We start from the raw sequence: 13,275 nt of genomic DNA on the forward strand, positions 1-13,275 counted from the left end.
ACTTTTTACTAGGAGATGAGAAATGAAAGTTTAATAAATTATTTTATTTTTTGTAAAATGAAACTCAAGCGGCTGATCTGATTTTGATTTGTTTTTTTTTTTTCTTATGCTAGCAACGGTACAACGATGACACCAGAATCAGTTCGGGGACTTCATTTGCCAAATCAGACTTCTGGTGACCACGAAGACGATTCATCCGTCCGCGCTACTTTATTGTTCCGTCTGACAAAGGTTATAAATTTAACAATAATTCATTTAAATCAGTTTATCATTTATACATTATTGATCCATTTTCAGATTTTGCTGATAAAATTATGACGAGATTGCCGGCTTGTCGACATTGACAATCTTTGGCTGCCACCGGAGCGGGACGTAAACCAGCGTAATGATAAAGCAATAAAGTGCTTTAGAATTGAAGCACGATTAAATCCTATGTTTCGCTAGGTAACGAACTTCAACGAAGTTTCAGTACCATAGAATCTTCAGAAAGGGCTAAATATGCTCAAGGCGGTTGCTCAAATCGATAGTTATAATCGAGCTGAAAAAGACTGAAATCCACATTGTATGAAGCGCGAAAGTCTCTAAGGGAACTCACTGAAAGGTGATGGAACCAACAGTGGTTACGATAATTTATCTACCGGAAGCATCGGAACATGGGAGGAAAGTGACAAACGGAAGACTACTGGAATAATCCTGATGGTGAATCAAGCGGTGTAAATAGTTGCCAATGGCAACTTGCCATGTAAAGACCAGCGGTGTTTAAACTCGCCTCGGAAAGAATCATTCGGCTGATTTTTTCCGAGTTTAACTTGTTGTGTGCAGATTGATTTTATCTTCGTTCCAATCATGACGTGATTGCACACAAAACGAAGAGAACAGTTCCGAGTTGATGTTTTCCCCTCCTCGCAGGAATAAAATCACACCAATGAAACAACAGAACGAAGCTTACCGTACACGAATGCTCACGAGCGATCGTTGCCCGACGGACCGAGTTTACATTCCTCGCACCCTTCTCTCGCTCGTTTCCCGTTCCCTTGTATCTATCACTTTTAGCCACGCCCCCATGCGTTGTCCGATTGATGTGTTCGGCTGCCGAACGAAAACGATTTTTTCTTTAATTCGCAGAACTGTTCGTTTGCTTCGCTGATGTTTCCCCCGATTGCTGTTTACTCCTGCCGAGTTTACCCGAAGCTTACTTCCTGATGCTTTCCGAGTTGAACTTTAGATAGCATCATTGCAGATTGAGTTTAACGAAATAAAATCGTTCTGCATAGAAGGGCAAAGTGCGAGTATGTAGACTCGCGATTTTAACATCTCTGGTAAAGACAAACAACGAACAGTAATTCCATCCATCACGAGAACAAAACTTTCAGCAAAAAATCGATAATGTTGGCCGTGATCGATTGGATTAGGTGAGGTGAGTTGATGGAAAATATTACAATACTATCTCACATGAGGTAAGTGCAAACAAAATCGTTTTCATACATCTAAAAAATCATATAAAAAAGCTACTCAATGATTTCTGACGCCGGATGTTGATTTTTTGGATGTTTTTTTTTATGAAGCAAAAACTGCCTTGTTTGCACCTTACCCGTGTTTGCGATTTTCGCGGAGCACCTTATTTCCTTTTTTCAAATTGATAAAAGTTTAAAATAACGAAGTGAGTATTTATTTGATACAATATGATAGGATGGTAGTTCATAAAGTTATTGATGTATTTAACATAGTTTTTTCTTTGTTCTGTTGCAGGAATGGCGTGGCTGCTACTCAAATGAGATATCACACTATGTTGGCATGGCCTTCTTCTGGTGGAAACTTACCAAGGGAGTTGCTGACGACCAGTAGAATAATGGCCAAGTGTACATAGGTGATCGGATGTTGCCCTCTATAGATTAATCTCTGCGATATCTTGGAACGAGCAATGTCCAGCATTGAAATACTAAAAACAGCCAACTTTTTAAACAGAAATGTAATTTCTGATTCTGCCGATGATCAGCTGATCGGTGATACATTCTCATTCTCCTCGACATCAGCACGAGAGAAGCTGGATCAAGGCCATCAGTTTATAAGGCCAGCACAATCATAATTGTCGCAATTTAGGGACGAATGCCCCATGTGTTAAAATCCTTTATGAAAAAATGTCGTAATTAGAATGTTGGTTGAGATCGGTCAACATATGGGAGTGTTAACTGTTGTGGCAATTAATCATCGTCATTCCGTTACATCTCAAATAATTTAATGAGGCGTTAATTGCACCATTGAGTAATCTGGTACTGACTGCTACTTTACAACACTGTGGAGTTCAGCTACCATCAACACGAACTTCTCAATGTAGTACCAACAAACGATAATTCATGTGTGATCCCGTGGCATGTGAAACTGTTCAAAGTTATAATTTTACTAAGCAATTATTTATTGATTATACAAATTAAATACTGTCGTGCTATTTAAGATTAATAGATTGTCACCATAAAATTTAAAATGATTGTTTTATTATTTGATATCTTCCAGCAGATGTTTTTTGACCTACCGGGCAACAACGAACGGATTAACCTAACCAAGGAAATTAATACCGGAATCATCATGTTCAAAAAATGCTTATCCAGTCGTGGAACAACACGATTAGTGACACCGTACTAGTGACGCTGTGCGCATTATACTCTCTGGTTGCAGAATTGATTTTTTTTTCTATTTGATACTAATGTTTGGATGAAAATCTAAAATTGGCCGTGTCAAACAGATCATCATGACAAAGCGTACCGTTTTTAGCATCTGATAAGCTATGAAGGGATGAAAGCTGTTTCAAACTACGAAGGTAAGTTGCGTTTTTGTTTTATTTAAATGTAGTGTATGCTTGCTAAACATAATATTTTTTTAAATTTTAATAGATTTGTAATCTATTCATCTATTTATTTTATACGTTTTGTTAATTGGGTGTGTCGAATTGTGTTTATATAGTCAAAATAATCCTAATCAAATGAAATCTTTGAACTGCAAATTTCAATGTAAATTTGAACATTATTTAGATTCTTTTATTCTACATATTCTGGATTCCGACTAATAATCAGAATTTTAACTAAATAAAAGCTATTTATACCTGAAATAATAATTAGTTTTTTCTCTTCCAGCTTGGTAGGAAACGAAAAAGCCGAACTACGTTCTCGTGACTAACAACGTTTTGGATTAATCATTTCTCGGAGATGCTTCTCCGTTAATGGAAATTTCGGCATACCGGGACATTCGGCCACGGACTGTCGTACCGTTTCCACCGTTTCATTCATACGATTTAAGGTTAATGAAACCTTCCATGAAATTGCACTACCTAGAGAAACACGACGGGTGTGTCGATAGATCGAACATTGCCGCAGACACAGCTGGCCAGTGGACCCGATGATCTCGATATCAGCCTTTAGAACTGACAGAAAAACAAACAAGTTAAAATCATGGCGGCATCATCTCTTTCAACAAGTACTACATTGTATTATATACAATATAGCAAAATTTCATCCAGCTCAACTAAGAGATGCAACATCTATCTGGAATTCCCTTAGGTGAAGTCATCAAGTAATAAGTCTTCTAATGGTGCTAACAGTTAACTGTTGTACCGGTGGTGAACATAACGAAAATTCGTTACGATGATGTTTTTGCCTGCTGAAAATAAGGTAATGATTTTTGTTTGGAATTGAATTGAACATAAAAACGTTCCTTCGTTAATATTAAACTATAAGTGAGGTTTGAGTAGCGAGAATATTACAGTCAGATATTTATAAGGTATCGAATTAACATGTTTCTGAATTTGTGAACAGGCCTTCATTGAAAAATCTCTTATAGAAAAATTCGAAGGAACATTCAATCACCATATTGGATTTTTTATTGAACAATACGTGAATAAGAAGTTTCCTAGTTTTGGGAATTCTTCAATATTTTCAATTCCATTATTCAATGTTTCGTAATACGTAATTCTTATTTACTAGTTCCAAAAAAATCAATGGATTATATATTTATTTTTTCCTTATCTAAATATTGTCAGGCATTGACTAAAAATGATATTTCTAAAAGTTTTATTCCTACTTTAACCCAAGCAACATTTTAAACTCCTGATGGTTTTATAGACAAAAATGGAAGTTTTATAATGCAATTACAGAAGTCTTGATAGTTGTGAAGCTTATTTTGACAAGACCGTTACACAATCTATCTTCAGAGTATCTACACGACGATTATAAAACCTATTTTAAAAAACCTCAATCAATTTCAAGAATATTTTATCTTCCGTGTATATAGCGGTTTTGAAAGCCGCTATAAAGCAGTTTCTAAACCTCGCTATAAAACCCGGTCAAAATGTCAAGTGTCAACAGATTGAGATACAGAAGAAGAACAAGAAAAAAAACAAGAAGGAAATATCAACAAAGTGAGTATCAGATGGCAACGAAAATTTTGCGTCCGATTTCCTCAATCAAAAGGTATTTTTTCATTACTTGAATCCTTTTATGTTGTTTCTAATCTTTTTTTTCAGCTGCAGGTAATATATGGAAAAATGCATCCCCTGCCGATGCTGGCCGTTCACAATTCAGCGGAATTGCCTCGATGCTGGATGTTCCGTGTTCATGGCTGTGGTGGAGGAAGTGTGTACCCTAGGATGCTTTTTCTCAAGCAAAATACCCGGAAGATCCGTCGTATTAGGTGTCTAGAGTTGGTGCGTTGTTGTGACGAAGGAAATCAAAATGATCCGCCAACGAATCCCCAAAGGGAATCTTGTGTATTTTACGGTGGAATCCGGTTTCTAAATGGTGGTGTAGATGTAGTGAGTCACATTAATGATAACAATAAAAAGTGAATCTTAACTGTTTTTTCTTTTATTTAATGGAATCATGAATTTTAAAAGAAAATTTGCTTTGTTTATTATAATTTAAGAAAAGCTGTTCTTATAGTAGCAATTTTCGAGACAAGCTTGATGTGTAAATAGTTTAAGACGAAACGCCATATTTTTTGATGAAAATTGAGCATTTTATTCAAAAAATCGCATGAAAACCTAAAATTAACACTTAATTTGCCAAAATAATCTATTAAATTATCATGTATACACAACAAGGGCATCCATACAGGAATCGAAATATGTTTTTGGATGATTGTTATTGTAAATTTATGCATTTAAGTCTTTTATTTCGAAAAACTATACTGGCGCACGTATTTTTGGCGAGTTTTTTGAAAAATTAACCGATAAAATTTGATGCGCATCAAATTTATGGCAGTGAATGTCGAAAAAGATCATTATTATTATCATTTTCCTAAATATTTTATTATTTATGACCAAATGGAACCATCTTATCGTGTGAGTAGTTCGGCCAGAATATTTTTTCTTGAACTATTCAATTTTAAAACCACTGCTCGAAAAATAAACATTCACGCAGAAAATTTTTTACTCGAAGTAAAACTTGACAACTCAAAGAAACACCAATAAGGTTGTATAAAGTACTTGAAATTTGTTCTTCAGAACCTTCTGTAGGTGGGCCTTTTTACTCTGATAAGGGTTTTATAAATGTTTTAATGCGGTTTATATAGCTCGGAGTTGTTTTATAACGCAGTTTCATAGCGGGCTTGCAGATTAGTATAAAACTAAAATTGTTGCTTGGGTAAAGTTCCTTCATTGATCTAGCCCTAGCTATTTAGATTATTTTTGTGATTTCCGTGAGTAAAATAATACAATCACCATTTGTCAATTACATTGATTGAAACATTAATTTATTGAGATTTGATAAAATTCCGGCTAAAAGAGTTTTAACAATTTCGATGGCAACTGATCCATTGATAAAATAAAAAAAAAGAGAAAAATATTTCAAATTTATCTTTTTAGGTTGGCAAAAGGCGCATCTTGGCCCGTCGAGAATTGTCGAGCGAAAACTCATAATCTGCCATCTTCCGTGACTTCCTGGTGGAAGCAAACAAATGTGGCAAAGAGGTTAATCCACCGATAAAACTTCGGAAAAGCAATTAATTGTTGTGTAGAGCCCCGAGACAATTGCTAAGCAATGACATATTGCAACTTAATATAAAATATTTTTTGGCTAGGAAAATGTATATTCTACAATAATAAGGCAGGAAGTGCATTTTTGTGTACTTATATTTTAGGCACCATTAGATTTGTATGATTCAAGAATCGCTAAGAAGAACAGCACGGCTAAGCAGTTCAATTGAGACAAATATATTCAGGCAGAAGGGCAAAGATTCAGGATTTGTCAACAGTAATTCTTTATTACCAAACAAATGATTTGAGTTACTTCAGAATTAGCTTTAAATATTGGTATACTAACTGAGTTATAATGGATTGTATTCGTAAATTGTATGTAAATAAAAAAAAATTGGAAAATAAAATAAATTCTAAAATACTGGCAACCATGGTAATCGGTCCAAAAACTATTCGAAAATCCGTTCGGTTTCAGCCCGAAAACGAACCGTTTGTTTTGGTATTTGAAATGCTCGATCCGTACAATCGGCCCGAAAATCTCTCGAAAATGCGTTCGGTTTCGGTTCGGATTCGGCCCGTTTGTTTTGACATTTGAAAGGCTCGATCCGTACGATCGGTCTGAAATTCGTTCGAAAATGCGTTCGGTTTCGGCCCGAAATCGGTCCTTCATTTTGGAGGGACGATGGCAATCGGCCCAGAATTGGTTCGAAAACCGTTCAGATTCAGTTGGAAAACGGTCCGCTTGTTTTGACATTTGATCTGCTCGAACTGGTTGAAAAAACTTATCGTCGCCCGAAAAAGTGTTTCATTTTCGCACGATTTTCTACTAAACTCGGCCCGATTTCTTATACGATTTCGGACCGATCGAGCAGATGTACGGACAAAAATCGGGCCGTTTTCGGGCGATTTTTCCTGTCTGGGATGTTATTCAAACTGAACCGATGATGAGCACGAAGGTGGCGGAAGCAATAATAACTGCAACCTGCAACGATGGCGATGGAATGGGAGCGATCCACTCGGAAGTACAAAATAATTCGAGCATTACGAGTGGCATTTCGATCGGAGTTCTACAACCGGCTACGCCAGATGGTGTATCAATATTACGAACGAACGATGCAAGTTACCAGTGCGTAGGGACATTTGCTAGGGAAACAATGATACATGCAAATGTAAAAAATGTAGCAAGGGACGAAGCAAGAAGGCAGAAACGGCCACCTGCAAACAATGTAGCCGATTTTTCGATATGTCGGCAACGACACCCCGGCGCTGCATGCATGGAAATGCACAACTAAGATCAGCGTCCAGCAGTACACAATTTCCGAGTTGCTCCTGTATTTCCGTCGGTGGCATGTCAGAAAAATAGCAGATGCTGATGCACTTCAACAAAATACCCCACCGTGGTGACTAATTTGGCAAATGCTTTTTATGCTTCGGCAGTCTATTGGCATCAACAAAAAAAATCTGGCAAAGAAAATGTTCTAAAAACCGAAGAATTGTTCGTTTTTTATTTCTCTTTTAAACATATTCGAATTTAAACCGTAATGCACAGTTTTGAAACCCCGCTCCTACTTCATTTCGCATTGCGGTTAAAAAATAACCACTTTCTTACTTATACGCTGAAATCGACTGCGGTTCAAAAATAACCATATTTCCACTTCTCAAGAGAAGTCAAAAAATGACTTCTATGGAAGAAGTCAAAAAATGACTTAACGCGGAAAGGTGTGAAAATGGTTACTTTTTAACGATAATTGGTTAATGATTTTCGAGCGTGCACACATTTGCATTGTGTTGTTTGTTTTTTTTACATCTAGCGATGAACACGGTCGTTTTTGGTCACCTACTTTTGATAGAAAAAAGAACCATTTATGAATTAGAGCGTGTGGTTGGAATGGTTAGAATTGGTTGGTGGTTAGAATTCAACCATAGACGTTCTTCCATCTTAACGAAACGTTTAAATTTTTTTCGTAATTTATGATGAATTGGTGGTTTGACATAAGGAAACTCACTTGAAACGACACATGAAGAAATTCATAACTCAATTTCGATCAATTAAAATAAATTCAATTAACACTTGCAATATTGCACGACGCTTTGTTTGATGTTTGAGTTCATCAGTAAACTTTTAGGAGTTGGCATCATTTACGACTAAAACGATGATTTTCCAACGATTTAAGTTGGATGAGTATTGATGATTGCCCGCTACACTTCCTTATTGCGTCGTGGTTGAAAAATAATCATTTTCTGAAATCTCCGATGTGGTTGAAAATCACACATGCTCAATTCACAAGAAGAACTGCGGAAATGAAAAGCTGCCTTGGCTGCCTAACAATTGCTTCATTTGTGGAGATCACTTTCAACTGCAAGATTTCGTTAACCCCCGAAACCTCCGTCAAGGGTAAATTCAAGTATCCCAAAAAATATTGTAACGACACAAAAAAAATTCCACCGATTATATATTGCAAATAAATAAAATAAAAGTAAAGGTGATATTTTCAAAATTTTAAAAGCAATGTGTAGTTTACAGAAGAAACTAATGAAAAACGCAACTACGAAATATATTATCAAGTCACCATCTACAACGAAAAATCGGTGTCCGATTTTTATTCAGTTTTTTCTCGAATAATTCCTGAAACTTTCCTTTCGATGAAAAACTTAAGCACATTCGAGAAACGTCTGCTTTTCAAAATATCGAACTAATTTTGGATATTAAACGAGCCCTTTTACCGCCCACTGGACGAGGCAGTTTTTGAAACAATATTTGGACTCCGAGATGATGCATCTTGTAAACATTCTCCCGCAAATTTAGTATAATTTTTAACAAAGTGCGTTGGTTGAAATATGATGAATATTGACAAACAATCTCAACCATGCAAGTCTGTTTAATGAGGACAGGTTAGCTTTTCCTGATTTGTTGTTCAGTTATTTTTCTTTTTAGTTAAATTTCGAACCATTTCTGAATATCGCACGTGTAATTGGTTTTATCAATGGGCATATAAAAATGAACGTGAATTCGTCACATCAAAATCAAAACATTGAATGAATTCACTCACACAGCCATACGATATTTGACATTCCATGCTACGACAAGAAAATAAAAATGATCTTCGTTTGCATCAAGATAGTAATGTTCTTTTACCATTCAAAATTCGTTTTGGTGATGTGGAAAAGCATTGAATTCGATAAAAAAGTTTAGTTACAGCGAAATTATTGCTATTTGCTGGGCAGCGGCTGAGGAACCTTGTTCAAAATTATAATTTTTTGAAGAATGGATTCATTTTGCAAACTAATTACTTTCGGTCTGTGGTTTTAACAAAGCTTTGAATCAATTAAATATTCCAAATTCAGTGGATATTTGCTCTTGTTTTACAACCATTTTTTTTTTCAGAATTAATGATTTTCAAGTTGTCATTTCTCACGCACTCGTGTACGGATTTAGATGGGAAAAATGGTCAAAAAATGGTCGCTTTTTGAGTTAATTTTCCCCAAGTCCAGAATTGTACCAAAAAGGCCATTACTGTTGTTTTTGACATTTCTCACACACACTTGTTGGGTGTGTGCAAATGAGCAGGAAAAATATCCGGGCGACAAACACGGTCGTTAAGATAATGCTAAGAGATTCCATAAATTTATGTTTTTAGTGAAACAATCAGTTTTCTATCACGAGCAGTTCCAGCGGCAAATAGAATTAGACAGCTTATCAATACATTTTTCACATTTATTCAGTTTTTATTTTTTTTTCCTGAAAATTGTCTAAACAAGTTCTAATCAATCCAACGATAATGTCAATAAGTTATTTCACTCAGCTCTTATCTATCTATATGTAGGAGCCAAAAACAGTTAAGATAAATTGGAATTCAAGTTTTTCGAGAAGTTATATGTAGTTGATTTTTTTTTGTCATAGTAAATTATAAATCAACCATTCAGATTAAGACGAACAATTCCGAATTTAGAATAAATTTCTAAATAAAAAAATAATTGCCTTTCAACTAAGGACCGGAGTAACCTAGGTCTTGTATTTTTTCATCTAAATCAATAAACAATGATTGTTTGAACAACATTCATCTTCTATTATGATACAGAAAAAAAAGTAAACAATTTAACATTGAAGACAAAAACCAAAATGAAAATATATAAGAAAGAATTACAAATACTAATAGGTGATTCAATCAAGACATTTTTCATTTGGCTTGTAAATTATCAAGTGTATTTTTTTTTCTTGATGAAGCACAATGGTTTCACGATGCCCCGTCAGATGGCGTATGATTCTGGGCGATTTGTAGTTGTATGGGCTCAACCGCCTTTGATCAGTCTGGGTATCTGGTGTCTGCGCTTGTAGACAGTTTTGTTCTCATTTATGTGGGGTTGTCTTTCTCTACCTTTGTTGTGGTAGGCTAAATTTTGTTTTTGGGTCTTTTCATTGGCCAAAATAACCTCATCATAAAATTTGTTTCTTTCATTCACCATTTGCTCAATGTCCAGAGGCCTTTCGTGTCCATCTTTTAAGCCATAAAAATTTCTCTTGGTTTTAATTTAGTAGCCGAATCGATTGTATTATTATACAATGTGCTTGCAATAAGGAAAATTTCTTTTTGCATCAAATCAGCGTATTGTGGTTTAATGCATCGAAAAATTTCAGTCACTGTTGAGTGAAATCTTTCGACTAATCCGTTGCTTTCACTATGGTTTGCGGGCACGAAGTGCATTTGGACATTTAAATTGTTAGCCATACCTCTTATTTCGGCTAATCTCAAAGCCGGTTCGTTATCGCACAAGAATAGTCCTGGTGTACCATAGATTGAAAATAATTTAAACAGCCCTTTTCTTATATCAGTGATTGTTCTTGACTTAACTGGGATGAAAACACCAAATCTTGAAAATTTATCAACTGCAGATAAAAATACAAGAGGTTTGGATACAAACAGGTCAATGTGAATTATTTCAAAAGGCTTTTTTGTATTCGGTGTGGTACCAAGACAATCTTGTACGGGTGTCGGTCGTATTTGTTAACGTTGCATACTTCGCAGATTTTGATGAATTGTTTGATTCTAAATTTCATTCTCGGGAAAAAGTAACGTTTTGAAATTTGTCTGTGGTTTTCCCAAATTCCTCTATGAGCTGATTCATGAGTTTGCTCAATTATTAGGCTCTGTTCTTCAGTCGTTCTTAAATCAATCAGAAGTTTCTGGCTAATGAAAACTTTAAATTATTTACACCGACTGACATAATTTTTATATACAATTTGTATGCTATTTATCAAACTTTCTGGGCACATGATGCAGTTGGTTCGTCTCAAATCCATGTGTTCTTTGAATATTTTGATTAACAGTGGAACTCCGAAAACCAATTTTGTAATTGTTCTTCTAAACATTTTGGGAAAAATTTGTTCGTACGTATCCGGTTCATCTGGACCTATTTTAAGAATAATCTGATTGCTGAATACATTTAGTGGTTTTTCCGTACAATGAATGTATTCCGAGTCATCTGTGTCTGCAAAGTGTGTGCTATCAGATGAACTGCTTTCATTGATATTCAGTTCAGTCCGAACACGAGACTGTCAGCAACGATGTTTTGTTTTCCGGGCCGATACTTGATCTCATAATCGAATTCGCTCAGCGCTAAACGCCAATGAACAAATCGATTATTTGTATCCTTTAAATTCAATCCGTAAGTAAGAGGCTTGTGGTCAGTATACAAAACAAATTTTCGTCCATAAAGATATGGCCGGAAATATTTGCAGGCCCAAACTACTGCGAGACTTTCTCAATGAAAGAGTACTTCTCCTCTGACTTGTTCAATGTCCTGGAAGCAAAAGCTACTGGCTTATCACTTCCAACAGTACCAACCAACATTGCAAAATTGGAAGCATCCGTCGTTAAAATAAAAGGTTTGGCAAAATCTGGATATTGAAGAATATCACTTCCAGAAAGGATATGCTTACATTTCTCGAAGGCTGCAACAAATTCTTTCGAATGTACAATTGCTTCACCTTTTCTGAGACAATTAGTGAGAGGTTTCGCTATATTGGCGAAATCTCGAATAAACTTTCGGTAATAGCCCAAGATTCCTAGGAATCCTCTGAGTTCCTTTTCGTTTTGAGGAATAGGCCATTTCCGAATGATTTCAATTTTGTCAGGATTTGGCTTTACTCCTTCAGAAGTTACAATGTGGCCCAAGAATGCGACTTCCTTACGTAAGAATTCGCTCTTGTCCAACTGAATTTTCAAATTATGCTTCTGAAGCGTTGTGAAAATTTTTGACAAATTATCCAGATGCTCTGTAAGACTGGTAGAAAAAATTATGATGTCATCCATGTAAACAAGGCAGATGACACCAATGTGCTCCCTTAATACGTTATCCATAACTCTCTGGAATGTTGAAGGGGCATTTTTTAAGCCAAAGGGCATCCGCAAAAACTCATAGTGCCCGTTTTCGACACTAAATGCAGTTTTTGGAATGTCAGTCTTTTCTACCTCGACCTGGTGGAAACCAGAGGCGAGATCCAGTGTGGTGAAATACATTGAACGGCCTAGCTTATCGAGAAGCTATATTCGGAATCGGATAACGATCCTCGATGGTTTTTTCATTCAGTTTTCTGTAGTCTATCACCAATCTCCATTTTTTGTGTCCTGAAGCGTCCAATTTTTTCGGGACGGTCCACACAGGTGACGTCCAGGGACTACTAGAATGCTGAATGATACCTTGCTCGAGCATTTTGGAAATCTGCCGTTGCACCGATGACAAAAAGGGTATCGGTAAGATTTCACATGCACTGGCAAATCGTCCTTTGTTTTTATGTTATGCTTTATAGCACTAATGAAGGTAAGCTTGTCACCTTCAATGAAAAATACGTCCTCATATTTATGGATTAATTTTACAAGTTTACTTTGCTCTTCGGCATTTAAATGCGAGAGTCGGAGTTGTTCAAGAAGAGATTTTTTTATGATAGGTTTTTCCGAAGTTCGTGTTCCACATTCAAAATTGTTAATTTCTGGTTTCAAAGAATGTTCGTTCAAACTAATTCTACAGGCCTCGTTCGAGTAATTCGTAATTACCACTTGAGCTTGATTATCAGATACACTATACAATCCAGAATGAATCATCACTTGTGATTGAAGTACATGATCGTTTTCAAGCAAGAAATCTCCACTTGGGACTGAATCTATGGGTAGACTGATAACTTTAATTTCGTGCGAATTCAAATGGATGTTTTGGACGTCGGGATATTTCCTATTCATTTTAATTTTTCCATTTGGGAATTGAAGTTCATTTGTTCATGTTACATTTAATACATTTCGTTATTATTCAGATACGAT

At 35.8% G+C, this 13,275-nt stretch overlaps 1 long non-coding RNA gene across 1 annotated transcript; it reads left to right on the top strand.

The window, feature by feature from the left end:
• The first annotated feature begins 2,305 nt into the window (after positions 1 to 2,305).
• Positions 2,306 to 6,250, top strand: LOC129739046 (uncharacterized). Its single transcript, XR_008735733.1, has 3 exons — positions 2,306 to 2,815; positions 3,129 to 3,662; positions 5,852 to 6,250. It is a non-coding gene; the product is annotated as an uncharacterized LOC129739046 (long non-coding RNA).
• The last annotated feature ends 7,025 nt before the right edge of the window (positions 6,251 to 13,275 follow it).

The sequence above is a fragment of the Uranotaenia lowii genome, chromosome 1 (assembly GCF_029784155.1).
Source record: "Uranotaenia lowii strain MFRU-FL chromosome 1, ASM2978415v1, whole genome shotgun sequence".
NCBI classification, from domain to species: domain Eukaryota; kingdom Metazoa; phylum Arthropoda; class Insecta; order Diptera; family Culicidae; genus Uranotaenia; species Uranotaenia lowii.